The 19,610-nt window shown below is 36.2% G+C and overlaps 1 pseudogene; it reads right to left on the bottom strand.

Moving 5' to 3' along the window:
• Positions 1 to 14,811: 14,811 nt before the first annotated feature.
• LOC144256423 (TRAF family member-associated NF-kappa-B activator pseudogene) lies at positions 14,812 to 15,684 on the bottom strand (annotated as a pseudogene).
• Positions 15,685 to 19,610: the final 3,926 nt, after the last annotated feature.

Genomic DNA, 19,610 nt, shown 5'->3' with positions numbered 1-19,610 from the left:
CTAGGGTGCAGAGTTTGAGGAGTGTGAGGAGACAGGTGAATTGAATTCACTAACTACATAATTGGATGTCATTAATGTGTCAATAAATGATAGCCTATTTATATAGAGAAGTGAAAGTTTACTCTGAAAATGGTATACACCTTATTCATAGGATTAATAAGAAATTGGAATAAATGATTTAAACCAAAGATTCTTTTGCTTTCCTTCTTTTGTATAAGAATGTCAACTCTCTGTTTTATGGCTTGGGTTTGAAAATTTCCTCAAAAATCTCAAGTGTTGAAGACTTGGTCTCTAGTGCTGCAGCATTCAGAGGGGGGGGGCCTTCCGAAATGGATTGGATTGTGAGGGCTGTAACCTTATTAACGGATTAATATATTTAATGGGATATTGGAAGGTGATGGAATCTTAAGAGGAGGGATATAGTTGGAGGTTGTGTGTGTGACCTTGGGGGCTACATTTTGTCCCTACCTGCCTCTCCCTGCTTCCTGGCTGCTACAAGGTGATCAACTTTGTTCTACCACATGTGCTCTTCCATGATGTTTTGCTTAACCACAATCCCAGAAGCAATAGAACCAAGTGACCATGGACTGGAACCTCTGAAACTATAAGCAAAAACAAATCATTCCTTTTTTTAAATCATGTTTTTCTCAGGTATTTTGTCATAGTACCAGAAGATGAATACACCATGTTTATGAATAAACTTAATTTTTAATGCAGATGAAAATGTGTTAACAGACTTATTAATCAAGTTTTCTAAGCATCTACACTTATCTAAGCAATATTCTCAAACCTTGACTCCCATCTAAGTTTTTGTGGATGCGAAGATTTGGAAAACATGTGCCAGATAACTGTTGTTAATTACAAAACATGGCTCTTGCAGGAAATAGTAACTGTTTATTAAGAGCTGCTTTCATCAACCACTTCAAATAAGTAAAAATGAAATGTGTTGAACTACCCCATAACTTACTAATTTTCTCTCCTAGCAGTAAGTCCTAATATGTCACAACACTGAAAACATTTTGTTGTGATTTTGTTAAAGGAGCTACAACATAAACATTTGATGTCCCATGTTCCATTACTTCAACCAATGTAACCTGAGTCCCAGTTGTAGGGCCAAGTTCTCTGTACAGGGAGCAACCTGCCTCATGTGGCTTCCTATTATGCATCATTCTACCTGTCTGCCTCAGAACTTCCTCCAAAGCTGTAGACCTCAGCCTTATGTAGGTGTAGCTCACAGTGCAAGGGAATTAGCAATACTTGAGCAAACTCAAACAATGCAGAAAAGGAATTAGTGGATAAGTGTTCAACTCTTCCAGACTTTGTCTAAAACATTTTGGAGGTTTCTGTACTCAGTGAAAGACCCTAGCAGAGATGAACTTCTGCTGCTAATGACAATGACCCTCATGATATTTTTCCTTCCTTCTTCATTACATTATTCCTCCTGCCTCCTCACTCATACTTCCTGGTATTACTTCCCAGAAAAATGGCTCGTATTTTAGTTTTTCTACCAAGTTTTTCTTCCAGGGAACTCAAACCTAAAAGATAATGACAAATTTCTGAATTCAAAATAATACTTGAAAAAAATATTGATTAATATTATTTGTGTAATGGTTTTCAAACTTCAGCACTTATGAAAATCAACAGCAGGGTTCATTAAAAAACACAGATTGCTAGGTGTTCTGGTACATGCCTGTAATCCCAGTGGCTCCAGAGGCTGAGCCAGGAGGACCACGTGTTCAAAGCCAGCCTCAGCAATGGTGAGGTGCTAAGCAACTGAGTGAGACTCTGTCTCTAAATAAAATACAAAATAGGGCTGGGGATGTGGCTCAGTGGTCGAGTGTCCCTGAATTCAATCCCTGGTACTCCCCCACCCTTGGAAACACACACACACACACACACACACACACACACACACACACACACACACATTACCGAGCTGCACTCAGAGTTGATTCAGTAGTTCTTTTTTTTTTCTTTTTTTTTTTTATTGTTGGTCGTTCAAAACGTTACATAGTTCTTAATACATCATATTTCAGTTTGATTCAAGTGGGTTATGAACTCCCAATTTTATCCCGTATACAGATTGCTGTATCACATCAGTTACTCTTCCATTTATTGACATATTGCCTTTCTAGTGTCTGATGTATTCTGCTGTCCGTCCTACTCTCTACTATCCCCCCTCCTCTCCCCTCGCCTCCCCTCCCCTCCCCCTTTTCTCTCTCTACCCCTTCTACTATAAATCATTTCTTCCATTTGTATTATCTTGTCTTACCCCTCCTTTCCTCTTATATGTCATTTTGTATAACCCTGAGGATCGCCTTCCATTTCCATGTGATTTCCCTTCTCACTTCCTTTCCCTTCCACCTCTCAACCCTGTTAATGTAAATCTTCTTCTCAAGCTCTTCGTCCCTACCCTGTCCTTGTTTCCTCCCCTTATATCAAAGGAGTCATTTGGTATTTGTTTTTTAAAGATTGACTAGCTTCACTTAGCATAATCTGCTCTAATGCCATCCATTTCCCTCCAAATTCTATGATTTTGTCATTTTTTAATGCAGAGTAATACTCCATTGTGTATAAATGCCACATTTTTTTTTTATCCATTCATCTATTGAAGGGCATCTAGGCTCATTCCACAATCTTGCTATCGTGAATTGTGCTGCTATGAACATCGATGTAGCAGTGTCCCTGTAGCATGCTCTTATTAGGTCTTTAGGGAATAGACCGAGAAGGGGGATAGCTGGGTCAAATGGTGGTTCCATTCCCAGCTTTCCAAGAAATCTCCATACTGCTTTCCAAATTGGCTGCACCAGTTTGCAGTCCCACCAGCAATGAACAAGAGTGCCCTTTTCCCCGCATCCTCTCCAGCACTTATTGTTGTTTGACTTCCTAATGGCTGCCAATCTTACTGGAGTGAGATGGTATCTTAGGGTAGTTTTGATTTGCATTTCTCTGACTGCTAGCGATGGTGAGCATTTTTTCATGTACTTATTGATTGATTGTATGTCCTCCTCTGAGAAGTGTCTGTTTAGGTCCTTTGCCCATTTATTGATTGGGTTATTTGTTATCTTATTGTCTAATTTTTTGAGTTCTTTATATATTCTGGTTATTAGGGCTCTATCTGAAGTGTGTGGAGTAAAGATTTGTTCCCAGGATGTAGGCTCCCTGTTTATCTCTCTTATTGTTTCTTTTGCTGAGAAAAAACTTTTTAGTTTGAGTAAGTCCCATTTGTTGATTCTTGTTAACTCTTGCGCTATGGGTGTCCTATTGAGGAATTTGGAGCCTGATCCCACAGTATGTAGATCATAACCAACTTTTTCTTCTATCAGATGCCGTGTCTCTGATTTAATATCAAGCTCCTTGATCCATTTTGAGTTAACTTTTGTGCATGGTGAGAGATAGGGATTCAGATTCATTTTGATGCAGATGGATTTCCAGTTTTCCCAGCACCATTTGTTGAAGATGCTATCCTTCCTCCATTGCATGCTTTTAGCCCCTTTATCAAATATAAGATAGTTGTAGTTTTGTGGATTGGTTACTGTGTCCTCTATTCTGTACCATTGGTCCACCCGCCTGTTTTGGTACCAGTACCATGCTGTTTTTGTTACTATTGCTCTGTAGTATAGTTTGAAGTCTGGTATCGCTATACCGCCTGATTCACACTTCCTGCTTAGTATTGTTATTGCTATTCTGGGTCTTTTATTATTCCATATGAATTTCATGATTCTTTTATCTATTTCTACAAGAAATGCTGTTGGGATTTTGATTGTCATTGCATTGAACTTATAGAGAACTTTTGGTAATATTGCCATTTTGATGATATTAGTTCTGCCTATCCATGAGCAGGGTATATTTTTCCATCTTCTAAGGTCTTCTTCAATATCTTTCTTTAGGGTTCTGTAATTTTAATTGTATAAATCTTTCACCTCTTTTGTTAGGTTGATTCCCAAGTATTTTATTTTTTGGGGGGATATTGTGAATGGAGTAGTTGTCCTCATTTCCGTTTCAGATGGTTTGTCACTGATATACAGGAATGCCTTTGATTTATGCGTGTTGATCTTATATCCTGCCACTTTGCTGAATTCATTTATTAGCTCTAATAGCTTCTTTGTAGACCCTTTTGGGTCTGCTAGGTATAGAATCATATCATCTGCAAATAGTGATAATTTAAGTTCTTCTTTTCCTATTTTTATGCCTTTAATTTCTTTCGTCTGTCTAATTGCTCTGGCCAGTGTTTCGAGGACTATGTTGAACAGAAGTGGTGAGAGAGGGCATCCCTGTCTTGTACCAGATCTTAGAGGGAATGCCTTCAATTTTTCTCCATTCAGAATGATGCTGGCCTGTGGCTTATCATAGATTGCTTTTACAATGTTGAGGTATGATCCAGTTATCCCTAATTTTTCTAGAGTTTTGAACATAAAGGGATGCTGTACTTTGTCGAATGCTTTTTCTGCATCTATCGAGATGATCATATGGTTCTTATTTTTAAGTCTATTGATGTGGTGAATAACATTTATTGATTTCCGTATGTTGAACCAGCCTTGCATCCCATGGATGAATCCTACTTGATCATGGTGTATAATTTTTTTGATATGTATTTGAATCCGATTCGCCAGAATTTTATTGAGGATTTTTGCGTCAAGGTTCATTAGAGATATTGGTCTGTAGTTTTCTTTCTTTGAAGTGTCTTTGTCTGGTTTCGGAATCAGGATGATGTTGGCCTCGTAGAATGAATTTGGAAGTTCTCCCTCTTTTTCTATTTCCTGAGATAGCTTGAAAAGTATTGGTGTTAGTTCCTCTTTAAAGGTTTTGTAAAACTCTGCTGTATACCCATCCGGTCCTGGGCTTTTCTTAGTTGGTAATCTTTTGATGGTTTCTTCTATTTCCTCTATTGTTATTGGTCTGTTTAGGTTGTCTATATCCTCCTGGCTCAATCTGGGCAGATCACAAGACTTAAGGAATTTATCTATGCCTTCACTATCTTCTATTTTATTGGAGTATAAGGATTCAAAATAATTTCTGTTTATCTTCTGTATTTCTGAAGTGTCTGTTGTGATATTGCCTTTTTCATCCCGTATGCTAGTAATTTAGGTTCTCTCTCTTCTTCTCTTCGTTAGCATGGCTAAGGGTCTGTCAATTTTATTTATTTTTTCAAAGAACCAACTTTTAGTTTTGTCAATTTTTTCAATTGTTTCTTTTGTTTCAATTTCATTAATTTCAGCTCTGATTTTAATTATTTCTTGCCTTCTACTTCTTTTGCTGTTGTTTTGCTCTTCTTTTTCTAGGAATTTGAGATGAAGTATGAGATCATTTATTTGTTGGTTTTTTCTTTTTTTGAGGAATGAACTCCAGGCAATGAATTTTCCTCTTAGAACTGCTTTCAATGTGTCCCATAGATTCCGATATGTTGTGTCTGTGTTTTCATTTAACTCTAGGAATTTTTTAATTTCCTCCTTGATGTCTTCTAAAACCCATTGATCATTCAGCAACCTATTGTTCATTCTCCAAGTGATGCTTGATTTTTCCTTCCTTATTTTATCATTGATTTTCAGTTTCATTCCATTATGATCAGATAAGATGCATGGTATTATCTCTACCCCTTTATATTGTTTAAGAGTTGCCCTGTGACATAATATATGGTCTATTTTTGAGAAGGTTCCATGTGCTGCTGAGAAAAAAGTGTAACTACTTGATGTTGGGTGGTATAGTCTATATATGTCAATTAAGTCTAGGTTGTTAATTGTGTTATTGAGTTCTATTGTTTCCTTATTTAACTTTTGTTTGGTAGATCTGTCCAGTGGTGAGAGAGGTGTGTTGAAGTCTCCCATGATTATTGTATGGTGGTCTATTAGACTCTTGAACTTGAGAAGAGTTTGCTTGATGAACACAGCTGCACCATTATTTGGGGCATATATATTTATGATTGTTATGTCTTGTTGGTGTATGGTTCCATTGAGCAGTATGAAGTGTCCTTCTTTATCCCTTTTGATTAACTTTGGCTTGAAATCTATTTCATTAGATATGAGTATGGACACTCCTGCTTGTTTCCGCGGTCCTTATGAGTGGTATGATTTTTCCCAACCTTTCACCTTCAGTCTATGAATATCTTTTCCTAACAGATGTGTCTCCTGTAGGCAGCATATTGTTGGGTCTTGTTTTGTGATCCATTCTACTAGCCTGTGTCTCTTAATTGGTGAGTTTAAGCCATTAACATTTAGGGTTATTATTGAGATATGGTTTGTTCCTCTAGCAATATTTGTTTATTGATGTTACTAAACCTGATTTGTTATCCTCTTTGACTACTTTCCCCCCTTTACTGTCCTACCTTCCATTGTTGGTTTTCAATGTTATTTTCCATTTCCTCTTCCTGTAATGTTTTGCCAAGGATTTTTTGAAGAGATGGTTTTCTAGCTGCGAATTCTTTTAACTTTTGTTTATCGTGGAAGGTTTTAATTTCATCTTCTATCCTGAAGCTTAATTTCGCCGGATACACGATTCTTGGTTGGAACCCATTTTCTTTCAGTGTTTGAAATATTTTATTCCAGGATCTTCTAGCTTTCAGAGTCTGTGCTGAGAGATCAGCTGTTATCCTGATTGGTTTACCCCTAAATGTAATCTGCTTTCTTTCTCTTGCAGCTTTTAAAATTCTCTCCTTATTCTGTATGTTGGACATCTTCATTATAATGTGTCTAGGTGTGGATCTCTTATGATTTTGCACATTCGGCGTCCTGTAGGCTTCTAGGATTTGGGATTCTGTCTCATTCTTCAAGTCTGGGAAGTTTTCTCATATTATTTCACTGAATAGACTGTTTATTCCTTTGGTATGGAGCTCTGTGCCTTCCTGTATCCCAATGACTCTTAAATTTGGTCTTTTGATGTTGTCCCATAATTCTTGGATGTCCTGCTCATGGTTTCTTAGCAGACTTGCTGAGCTGTCTATGTTCTTTTCTAGTTGAAATACTTTGTCTTCATTGTCTGATGTTCTCTCTTCTAAGTGATCCACTCTGCTGGTAGTATTCTCAATTGAGTTTTTAAGTTGGTTTATTGTTTCCTGCATTTCTAGTATTTCTATTTGTTTGTTTTTTATTACCTCTATCTCCCTGTGAAATTGATCTTTTACTTCCTGGATTTGTTTGTCAATGTGGTCTTTCATTATCTGATTTTGCTGTCTCATGTCTTCCTTGAGACTCCAGATCATCTGAAGCATGTATATCCTGACCTCTCTATCTGACATTCCATCTGTTGCACCTATTACCTCTTCTAATGTTGAGTTGACCTGCATTGCCTGTGGTCCTTTCTTTCCTTGTCTTTTCATACTGCTGGCGTTTCTTTCTGCTTGGTGAAACTGTTGTGTTTTTGAAATTTTCCCTCTATTTATTTATATTGCTTTTATATTGTTGACAAATCACCCTTGCAGGGCAGGTAGTGGCTGTGATCCTCCTCCAATTGGTGTGATCCGTCTACCACGCTGGTAGGCCCTAGGTCTGCTCTGCTGGTCGGTCAAAGGTCCGCCTAACCAGCAGGCTCGAGGGGCACCTCTGTCACTCCGCAGGTTGCTGGGCCTAACCTCCCGATGGGTCGCAGGTTCACCTAGCTTTCAGGCACTGGGAGAGGGGCCGGTTCCACCCCTCAGCAGGCCGTTCGGCCCGATCTGCCGATGGTCAGAGTTCTGCCTACCTTGCAGACACTGGGGGAGGGGCTGGCCCTGTCCTACTTGTGGGTCCTGTCCGCGTTCCCTGCAGGTGCCTGTAGCTGTTCTGTGACTCCGCTGGGTGCTGGACCTGACCCGCCCGTGGGTTGCAGGTTCGCCTAGCTTGCAGGCACTGGGGAGGGGGATTCAGTAGTTCTGAATAGGGTCTAAGGATGTACATTTCTATCCAGTTTCTAGGTTATACCTTTTTTTTTTGTTTGTTTGTTTTTGTTTTTTGGTCCAAGGACCACACACTGAGAACCAATGCAATAGTATGCTCTAATTAAGGTTCAAGCAATACCTAAGTGGGAATAGAATAGAATACTTCGGAACAGGTAAGGTCTCGAGAATGGTGAAGTGGTTGGGAGTATTTTCTCCTAAAGCCAGAATAAAGATTGAAGATCTAGAAAATTAACATGTACCTGATTGTCAGGTCAATGACCAAAGGACAGGCAGCCATCCATGGAAACTTAGATGGAACCAAAATGTATCATAGAGATTCAGATGCAGGGGTTATGCCTCCAACCATAAGAGATCAGAAGCCCAGATCAGGAAACCCACTGATGAAATGGGTACAAGAGAAGAAGTGAAGCACAAGAAGTGTCCTGTCTGTGGATCCTAAAACTCAATGAGAGTGATATGTGGGATCCAGAATAGAGCTACAATATCCAGATGGGGCTGTAGTTAAATTATCACAGTGGCTTCCATTATTTTCCTTCCTTCCTCCCTCCCGTTTTCTTCCACTTCTTGAGCTCCCTCTGGGTACTCAGAGAATGTGTCTGACCTGATCCATGTTAGTGTGCTTCCTCACTTATCCCAAAAGTCCGCTTTTTCACTTACTCATTCTTTTTTTTTATTAGTTGTTCAAAACATTACAAAGCTCTTGACATATCATATTTCATACATTTGATTCAAACGGATTATGATCTCCCATTTTTACCCCGAATACATATTGCAGATTCACATCGGTTACTCATTCTTACATGGACATTTACTGAATATTTCCTATGCAGCTGCTCTTCGCGAGTGCCAGAAATGCACAATCCCAGAGGTAAGTGAAAGCCGGTCTCTTAGGGGATTATGTTACCTGCCCAGTTTATGGTGTGTGGAATCAGAAAACTTTTCATTGGGATGAGTCATGCTTTCAAATGCAGCCCTAAGACCCTTCCCCAATATTGTTTTCTTATGCTGTCTTTTTAAAGTAAAGCATTCAATATTGACCTGGTTGTTGTCAATGTTTTCCTTGACAAACTGAAACAATGAGAACTAAGTCAATAAATGTGTTAAAAGGCAAAAGACTTTCTTATGTCACATGGCTGTGGTTCTGAATTATGAGAATATTACTTCACATGGCTTTGGGATAGAACTGTGCCTCCTGAGGTCCAGTTTTATCAGTCATTACAATGACTGCAGATATCCTCACATGGGGTTGTTTTAAGCATAAAATGAAGGGGCTGGGGATATAGCTTAGCATTAGAGCCCTTGCCTTTTGTGTGCAAAGCCCTGGATTTGATCTCCAGCATTGCCAAACAAACAAACAAACAAAAAGAGAATAAAAGGAAGAAATGTGTATGCATGAACAGTATATACAGTGGTTGGCAGAGCACTTATATCCACAACACTCTGAGAAATGTCATTTTATCAATGGAGTTTCGAACTGTCTGACCTTGAAGTCCAGAACTGGAAGCCAGGTCCTTTCAGTTCTCACTCTTTGACAGACTTTGGATGCTGTCTTTCATCCTCAGCCTGTTTTTTTTCCATGTTGCAAAATTACTGCCAATGCTTGAGGACAGGACCCATGGAAAGAAAGACAGGAGGAGGGTGCTGAGTGAGATAAATATCATTGTGGATCTGATTTTTCCAATCAGGGAGTGAAAATTGTTACCAAGAGCCTCTCTGTAGAATCCCCTATGGCTGCTCTATTGGCAAGTGAAGCTGGTGAGTTGAATAGGGAGCATTTTCTGATGATGATAGGGGACAATATCAGTAGATCATGGAGAGGAAAATGGCAATTGTGCAGCAACCTACAATATCTGCCACCTTTACTGAAATAAAAATAAATTTTTTTCTTTTAGATTTTTTCCAAGGAATATTTTAAAATTAAGATCTTTAAAGTGCTTATATCTCTCTTGCTTATTTATTCTAATGCCCTTATATGTGCATCATCTAACCAGTGGAAAAATCAATACTGGGGGGTTTGCTGTGCACAGACAACATAGGAAATTAAGTACCAGCATTTGGTTTCTAATAGAGACACTGTTAAAAATCAAGTATCCTGAAAATGTTCTTCCATTTTCCTTTTGTTTACTCCATTGGTAATAATTTATGTTTTACTTTTCATTAGTGCAAAGTGTAATTCAAAAAGCATTCATTAAGCACTTATATACAAGTCAAGGTGCTGGGCAACTTGAGGGAAATTCAGAAGAAAAACGAACATGCCATTATGTCCTTGGGGAGTTTATTATGTAGTGAAAATAGAGAAAGGAGGAGCAAAGTGAACAGTGTCAAGTAGTTCACTCAAGGAAAATGAGAAGGTTTTGAGAAGTAAATCAAAAAGTAAATCAGATCTTGGCTGAGTCATCTTCTCTCTCTGTAAGATGTAAGGATTTGTTCAGAGGACAGTGAAAGTGACAATAAGCTATTTACTGCTTCCTCAAGTGCGTTCCCTGCCATCAACCCAGCCCATCAGCCAACTGGTATAGAAATAAAGGCAGCATAAGAATAATTGTGCCTTGGCCTGGGGTTGGGGCTAGTGGCAGAGCGCTCACCTAGCATGCAAGGGCCACTGGGTTCAATCCTCAGCACCACATAAATGTAAAATAAAGAAATTGTTTCCAACTAAAACGAAAATATAAATATTGTTTAAAAGAGTTAAAAATAAAGAATAATCATGCCTTTAAGACATTTTGTACACATATGTAAATTTTCAACGTGCCCACTATATTGTGTATAAATGGAAGGAAGGGAAAATGTTTCACTTATCTTCCCAGATTTTGTTTTGGTACATAGTAATTGCTACCTTATAAATACAAATGATGAGTAGAAGTCTGGGTCCAATCCTGTGATCACTGGATTGGATCTTGTCTTAAAATCTTCCTCACAGTATAAAAGTTGTGTGTCAGGATTACCCTTTAACACTTGAATATAGACCAAGAGAAACATGAAAGTAAGGAATAGAGAAAAGAAATGAAGGTTAGTAAATCAGTGGTTAAGAAACCAATAAAAAAAAAAAATAAAATAAAAAAAAAAAAAAAATAAAAAAAAAATAAAAAAAAAAAAAAAAAAAAAAAAAAAAAAAAAGAAAATTGAAAACAATCTTAAAAAATGGAAAGATTCAAAATCATAAATACCATTTGGTATTTTGAAGGTTTTAAATCTTCAGCCTTCCTCATTCCAGGCTACCATGTTTTCATCAGGTAACATGGTGACTACTATGTGTAGTGTGTCCTTTTGAACCATGTTGTTGGAAGCTGCCCTCTCTTTCTGCTGAAGTTCATGGCTCATGGAGTAGCGGTTAGAGTTATTACATAGTAGTCAGAGCACTGGATCCGTTGTGGACTCCCCACATGAATAAAATACCACGATCATGTTTGAAAACATTTTCTTGGGAGGGAGATTATAAAATGGTTCAATTAGCTTCTAAATTTAAAAATTTTAAGATGGCTTCTATTTAATGTTGAATCATCAGTTTAATACATGGTGTTTATGGAAAGCAAATGTCTTTTATTAAAGCTGCAAAACAGTTGTTTGCATTTATCCATAAAATTATGTACAAGGTTTTCCCTGCACTATGATTAGGGGGTATATCTACAGCCCCTTCGTTTTCAGAAGCCTGGGAGCATCAGTAGTTTTGCATAGCTTCAGGTCTTTGATTTTTTAAAAAATAATATCACCCATGATTTCAAACTGTCAATTTTAGTATCACAAGTACGATTTCAAGACCCTATAGGGAAATGCTAGGTTTTCACCAAGGTTTTCGTTTTGGGAAACTCCCAGTTTGTCCCTATGGCATCAACCAGGCAGTGCCCAGTTCTCCTAGTAGCCAAACATCAGTTTCTGTTCCTAAAATCTGGGTTATTTACTCTTTAAGTAAGACCATCTGTGAGACATCAGCTGTCTAGTTCACATGGGGCTACATCAAGCCATGTCCAGTTGCTTATTAGTCTTTTCTCAATCAAAAAAGAAATTTCTTGGGGAACAAACTCAGCCAGGGCTTCTTGGGTACACATATAAAGTCCCTGGCATGGAGTGGGTATTCAGCAAATAGCTACTCTTCCAAGAAAATAGGGCCAGAGAGGAATTGGAGTTCAAGTCTCTAGGATAAGTTCAGAATTAATGTTCCTTTGGATGGAAAAATTCATCTCGAACCTTTGTTTAATTGAGTACATTTTCTACGCATTAACATGCTTTTGTAAACAAATCCATCACTAGGATCTTTCCAAATGAATCAAACCATTCTCATAAATAATCCTTGAAATTCATATGGGCTTAATAAATAATGGGAAAATTCACTTTATGTTTTGCCAAATTCCAAATATTGGCAAAAAAAGTCATACAACTTTTGATCAACACAAAATAATCTAGATATACCAACATGGAGCAAACTAAAAACATGATCTGAATATGCAAGGACTATATTTAGAAACTGTAGTAATTATTTGTAGGTAGTCTAGTCCTAGCTTTTGTTTACATGTCACAGATACTTCCCTGTGAAATGTGATTCATATATCTTGAATTTTTTTCTCTTATGTACAGTAGGCATAGAAATATTTGTTTGTGGTATGTCTCATTGCCTTGTACTTTTTAAAACTGTTTTCAGATGTCAATCTGTGTAATGTGATGACTTACCATAAGGATTTCATGAACTGTTTTCAGTTTTTTACAGAAGACCAATGCAGATTTGTAAAATAAATATTTGTTGAAAATACCACTCTTTGTGCAGGGCCAAATAGTTACAATAGAAGAAAGAAAAATACCATCTGAATCAATGCATTGTCCTTTCTGAAGATGCTAGAATTCAGTGAAAGAAAAGAATCTATACTTTAGAATAGTTGATGCCATTTTGTTCACACTGTTGCCTACTGCATCAACCCCACACTGACATCTCCTTAATTTTCCGAACTTTATATGTGTATACATAGAGACTAAGAACTTAGTGCTTTTTTCACATCTTAGACAACTATGATTCATAAAGTTCATTTATATAGTGAGTCAAAATTGCCTGACTCTTCTTATCACTTGTCACTCATTTCCTCTCCAAATCATGCAGAAGGAGATTTCTTTCTTACATGACAAGTCTTCAAATGCATTGATGAGATTATTATACTGAGTCACTTTTCCTCTTTAGAATTGAATACCCCTCTGTCATTCTCCTTCCTTTTTCTTTCCTCACTTTCTTTCTGTTTCCTTTCTTCTCTCTCTTCTTCCTTCCATTTCTAGCAAGTTTTCATGGTAGACATGTAATAGACATGATACCCTTTCCACAAGGATTTATGGTGAATGCATTAATAATTCATTACATGAAGTGCTATGAGGACTCTGAAAGCGAAAGGTCAGACATGTCTCCAGCCAGGGATGGCATCATCACAGAGAAGCCTGATAAGCAGGAGGTATCATGGACCACCTTTGTTCTATGCAGAAGAAACAACCTATGAGTGACCTTGGTGAAAGCTGCTTCTACTCCTCAACAAAGGCCTTCATCTATATTGTCTTTCCCTTCCTGTATTTCTTTGTATTTCTTCTGATCTGGCTATACTGTGGGACTCTTGATGGATAGTTAAGAAAAAAAGAAAAGAAAAAATATCCAGTGAGTACAAAAATATTGCAATTCATTTCTAGACATGTTTGAGTGCAAGAAAGATATTGTACTAGGTGGGGTGTGCTATTCATGACTTTCTGTATATTAAAATATATACAAATGTGGAAACTCCCTGTCAATGATGCAAGATTGTTATCTAAATGTTATTCTAAATTACTCCGTCTATGTGAAAATATAGATGCGTTTCCCTGTAATTTCCTCACTTTAAAAATCATTCACATGGGTACATTTTACATCTTCATGGATGAAGTCTTTTTATCTTTTCTCAATACTCTGTGATTACTTTATTTAATTTGCATTTCTAGAAATGTATGTGTGACTATTTAATGGAATCAGTACTTTTTAAGAAAAAATAACCAATCAACCCATTCTTTTACTTGACAATTTCTATTTTAATAAAACCCGGAATTATAATCCTATTCAGAAGCGAAATTCATAGTAGAAATGTATTTTCTGTTAAGCAGATAAAAATATTTTTGGATATTTTTCTTAAAATGTGTTTTCAGTAGTAATAAAAGTACACAAATTAGAACATTTTGTATCTTCTCAGTTACTGAACACAGCTCTAAATTCTCTGAATTTTATTTTTAAAAATAAATCCTTTTTTAATATTCAGTTCATTATAGGTTTATACATAGTAAAAGTTAAACCATGTATGTAAAAAACAATCTGAAGTGTTTAATAATTCTACCAGTGATTTTGTTTTAAATATAGGGTCTGTGTTACCCAGTCTGACCTCAAACTCCTGGGCTCATGAGATCCTCCTGCTTCAGCCTCCTAAGCATTGAGACTATACATGTGCATTACCACATCTACCTTCTACCTATGATTTTATCACTGGGCAACAAAAGACTTAGGTTTGGCATTTACTTAGACATTTATGTTGTCTACTATTCTCTATTATAGGTTTATTTAAGAAGAACATCATCTGTAGCATAAATAACCTAAAATTTTCAATGAAAAAATCCTATGAGCCTTTGACATCACCAAATTCAGTATATCACATTAGAATTCCAAGTAATAAACTCAGATATTAGAAACAAACATAGTTTGTGATCACAACTCGAAAGTCACATACATGATTTGAATTATGGTAGTAACAATGTAAACATGAGTACAAAAATTTATAATTTTGTACATAATCATCTTTTAAAAGATAAAAGAAAGTTATGAAATATGTCTAGAAAAAATTCAAATCACTGTTAACTCAATGAAATTATCTTGAATTTAGTTTATAATCGTTTTTATAGTATTACAAATTCAATATCATCACATGAAACTCGATACATCTACTTTTAGATGTGTCCTAAGTCTCCCCATTAAAGTGTGGATTAAAATGTCAGAGGAAATTGTTTCTGGATGTAATGGATGATAGGAGAATGTTTGCCAGAATTCACAGACTCGAAGTACTTGCAGTCCTGAATCTGTTACTACCACTAAGCCACTGTCTAGATGAGGAAAAAGCTTCCACACAGCCTGCTGTGGTCTTGGATAGCTTCTCCTGGGGAGCAGAGTAAGGGAAAAGGTGCATCAGACAGGCCTTGAAGAGGAATATGTACATGTAGAACTCATTATGGTCTCCACTGGCAAACTTGAAACTCTATCCAGAGTTGTCCTGATACAAGTGTTTACCAAATTTGAGCATTTTGCTTTCTCTGGTGTTTTAAGGTTCAGCATAGCTGAAGCTATAGGGTCCATTTGTGTATTTCAAACAAAGTTTCTTTTGTTTTAACAACATTTCTTGGTTATCTCTAATACTGAGTGTTTCTGGGCACAATTGCCTCAGATGTAGTAGAACTGAGAATTTTAGGTCCCTTTGGAATGCTATGAGCAAAATATATGCCCATAGATAAAGACTAGCAGAGTTACTTTGCATAGGTGGAAACTTGATATTGAATTTAGAAAGGGATTCAAAAGAGATGTCTTCCTCATTTTGCCCAGTTCTCTTGGTATGACAAACTTGATGCATGGATCACTTCTATTTATAATCATCTTTGGTCTGAGGCTTAAATAGTGCTTTTTGGTTATCTGTTTTATTTGTACACTGTATATTTACAGAACACTGTGTTTTGGTTGCAATGTCTGGTATATCAAGTTTGCTCATGCAGTCTTTCTGTGATTCTTGCTTTATGTACATTCAGTGAAATTATTCTTTCAGATTCTCCCCCTGCCCAATCATCTTTACATGGAATAAAGGAGTACTGAAACCACTTGGTGAAGTTTCTTTCTTAGGGGAAGTACCTGCTTACTTCTTACCTATTTGTGTTGGGAGAAAAGCCTTTCATGCTTTGGTCAAGAGCAATAAGGTCTGGATAGAATGTATCAATTTTACTTTTTGGTCTTTATTTTTCTCTTGGCATTATTCATTTATCATGTGGCTGATCAAAAGTTAAATTATTGTTCCTTATTTCACTATCTGGAGAAGAACATTAGCCATAACTGTTATCTCAATTGGAATTTACAAAAAGTAATTTTGCTTTCTCTGTCAATAATAGCTAAAGTGATACCTTCTCCTGTTGCTCATATATTATTTGCTCTTTACTATATAGTTCCTTACTGCAGAGTCTCCACCCTTTGTGCCCGTCGGAAGGCTTCATATGCTTTGTTAAGTTGCTTTGCAATGTTTTTATCATTCTTCTTTGTCCTGTAGCATCACTATAAAGGATGGATTAAGGTGACAGGTTTGATGGCTGTGTTCTCACTGTAGATGGGGTTGGCTTTTGCTATTTCCATGTCTTACACCTATTATCTCCACGACCCTTTGGGAAATTTACAAGTTTTATTGACAAGACTATGATGACACTCCATAGGAAAGCAGAAAGCAACTTTCTCATGCACCAGGCCATTGACTCCTCACCCAATTTAAAATGAATGATGCAGTTTGGAGGGAATATGCTGGTATGGTTTTATCTAATTCCAATCTTCATGATCCTCACAGCCTTCTTCTCTCTATATTCAGTCTTGTTCTTTCTTCAAGGTTTAACATTCTAAACCTTAAAAAACAAAATAAAACAAAAAAACAAACAAAAAAAACCCCCTCTACCTTTATTTTCAGTTCCTTTTCTTTTTTTCTTATTTACCTGGCCCTTATATCTGCCATTTTCCCATATAATTAGTTGGATTTAGATAATTTTTATATTTAAAGTTTTTGATTAAATACCAGTAAGTTCGCATAAATTAGAAAAAGACACACCTCTTTGGCAGAGAAACTACATATAGGCACTACCAGTGGCTGAGCAAATTAGCAGGAGGAGGCTCTTCATTTTGAGGAAAGACACTATAACCAGGATTGACTATATTCCAGGCTCTACTTGCTTACCAGCTATGTGACTACATGTACAAATAGACACTCTTTTCATAAAAATAAAACATTCATATCTCCACTAATGGAACTACAGCAATAGTTGCATTTATTTCAATGTTTGTTGAATTAGCAAGCTCTTTTTGTCATAACGAGAAAAATGCCATTAAATCTTTTTTCCCCTTAAAGTATGTGACTATTCTGACAATACAGAGTCCACAGGCCAAAAAGAGCAGGGCACTGAAGGAGGAAGGAGGTAACAACTGGATAATTTAGTGAGTAGGTCTGTCATTGAAATTGTGGTCATAATGGAACCAACTTTCAATGGCTATGCTCTTTTTTGGCCTGAGTAGTTTATGGAATAAAAGTCTAGTTTTTTTCAAAAGCTGTCCTCATGCTCACACAACCTTGCTTTTATATATTTTATTTAATTCCATGTTTTTTTTTTTTTTGGCTGCTATATCAAAGTTGAATGTTTCACAGGATGATGTAGTGCCCAGATGCGATTCTACACGTTGGCCACGTGGGGTGTTCTGTGTTTGAAGCAGCTGCGTGTTCCTGTCATAGACTCTGAAAAAAAGACTACATTCTTTGGTTGGATTTCCTAAACTCCTGGAATTTAAAGTTTGAGGCAGTAGCCAGGGACAAGTCACCCATGTTTGTTACACTACTCTTTAATTTTGAGAATTTCATGAACTCAGCCTCTTTGACGTTGCATTTGAGCCCCACTGGCATTTGTGAAAAGACTTGGAGAAATTCAGGTGCTTCTGCAAGTTGTCATGCTTATTGTCATCTGTTGTACAGTTATTTTTAGTTCATCAATCACTATGACCGTGAGGCCAAAGGGACTGCAAGTGCTGTCTGACTTCTGAGTCAGCTTTTCCTCTTCTCTCTTGACATCACACTGGGTTATGCCTGGTGAGTCTTCTTTGGTGAAGAGATTATTTAATATACTGATGTGAGATCAAATAGTTGATGATGACTTTGTGACTGGGCATTGCCTGATAAGTTTGAACATGGCTCAAAGAAATGAGAATGATTTAATTTACTTCAATCCCTTTCTTACTAAAGTTTTTGCATGCCACTTTTGAAAATGTAAAAATTCTCTCCCAACTACTATCCTTCTCATGAAAATATTAATTAGCAAAAAGAGTAGTGTTAGAAAAGGTATGATATGTGGTAACTGGAATGGATTAAAATTAGATGGGAAATTTCTCAGGATAGAACAAATAATACCTTGAATGAATAAACTATTTTTTTATAAACGAAATAAACTAATTTTCAAATGAATAAACTATTTTTTCTATTCCTTAATAAGAATCAAAGCTAATTAGTATTCAGTAAATTGATCATTTTTGGTGTACGGTTCCATAAATTTTAACTCACTTACAAATGTGTGTCACCAACATCGAAATCGGGATACAGAGATAGAGACCCAAACACCCTCAAGCTGTCACTTTTTATTCCTGAACTTCTTCTACCCCTAAATCTTGGCAATTATTTATCAGTTCTTCATCACTCCAGATTATTATTTTGAAGAATTTTGTATAAATAGAGTTATACAGTGTACAAACTTTTGAGAAAATTCACTTGAGATTGATTCAAGTAGTTGAGTGTAACAGCAGTTAAATCTTTTTATTTTCAATTGTAATAATGGAATTGTGTTATTTACTACAATTTGCTTATTTATTCAACCTTTTAAAAACCTTTTTTCATGTTTGGGTGATTATAAATAAAGTTGCTATAAATATTCATGTACAAATTTTTTGTGTGTGAACATAAATTATTATTACTTTTGGATAAATATGCAGAAGTGCCATGGTTGGTCACTCAGTTACGTGTATTTAATTTGGGGGAGAAAATTCCAAACTAGGTTTCAGAGTGGCTGAATCATTTTACATTCCTTTGATTTAGGGTTTTCATCAATTTCTTAGCAGGGAGTATTTGGAAGTTAAATATCTTTTTCTCCCCACATGCATACAAACACACACAAACATACACACACACCTACACATACTTTCCACCTAAGATATATATATATATATATATATATATATATATATATATATATATATATATAATTTCTACATATATATATATATAATAAACTATACATATAATAAATTACATATATTTAAGCTATAAATTGGCATATAAATTATTTGGCAAGAATTTATACCAGGCACAGAGCATTATTTAACATACAGGAATGTAAGAAATCCTAAAACACATAGTATTATCCAGTTCTACTTACTGGGAAGAAACAGTATGGAGGAAATACTCTCATGTCAATAGAATATAGATAAATAAATATTGACAAAAATGTGTCAGTGTTGCCTTTCATACACTAATCCAATTCTGATACTAATTATGAAAATGATCTCTAAGTTCTCCTTAATCTTCACAACAAAACTTGTAGCACATTATTAGTTCCATATTACAGATGAGGAAATGGAATGTCAGACCAGTTGAAGGATGCACCCAGGTAAAAGAGTAGGTAAAAGACTGAAGTCAAGTGTGTCTTACTCTACTTCTGCAATCCTCTATATATTGTATTGTGTGTTATTTATCTATTTATTTATTTTCAATTCACTACTTTTTCCTACAAAACATGGAGTCAGATTAATCCCCCAAGTAGTATGGATAAATATTATGGGTCAAAATAATTTATAATTCAGGATTTCAGACTCTTACTCTTCCACTTTTGTAACACAAATTTTAACTTTAAAGATGCAGAATGGGTATTTAAAAGTGCACAGAAAATACAGAAAACCTCTTGGAACACTTGTGATGAGAAAGATGAA

Source organism: Urocitellus parryii, chromosome 8 (genome assembly GCF_045843805.1).
Source record: "Urocitellus parryii isolate mUroPar1 chromosome 8, mUroPar1.hap1, whole genome shotgun sequence".
Taxonomy (NCBI): domain Eukaryota; kingdom Metazoa; phylum Chordata; class Mammalia; order Rodentia; family Sciuridae; genus Urocitellus; species Urocitellus parryii.
This window is presented reverse-complemented; position numbering and strand designations above follow the sequence as displayed.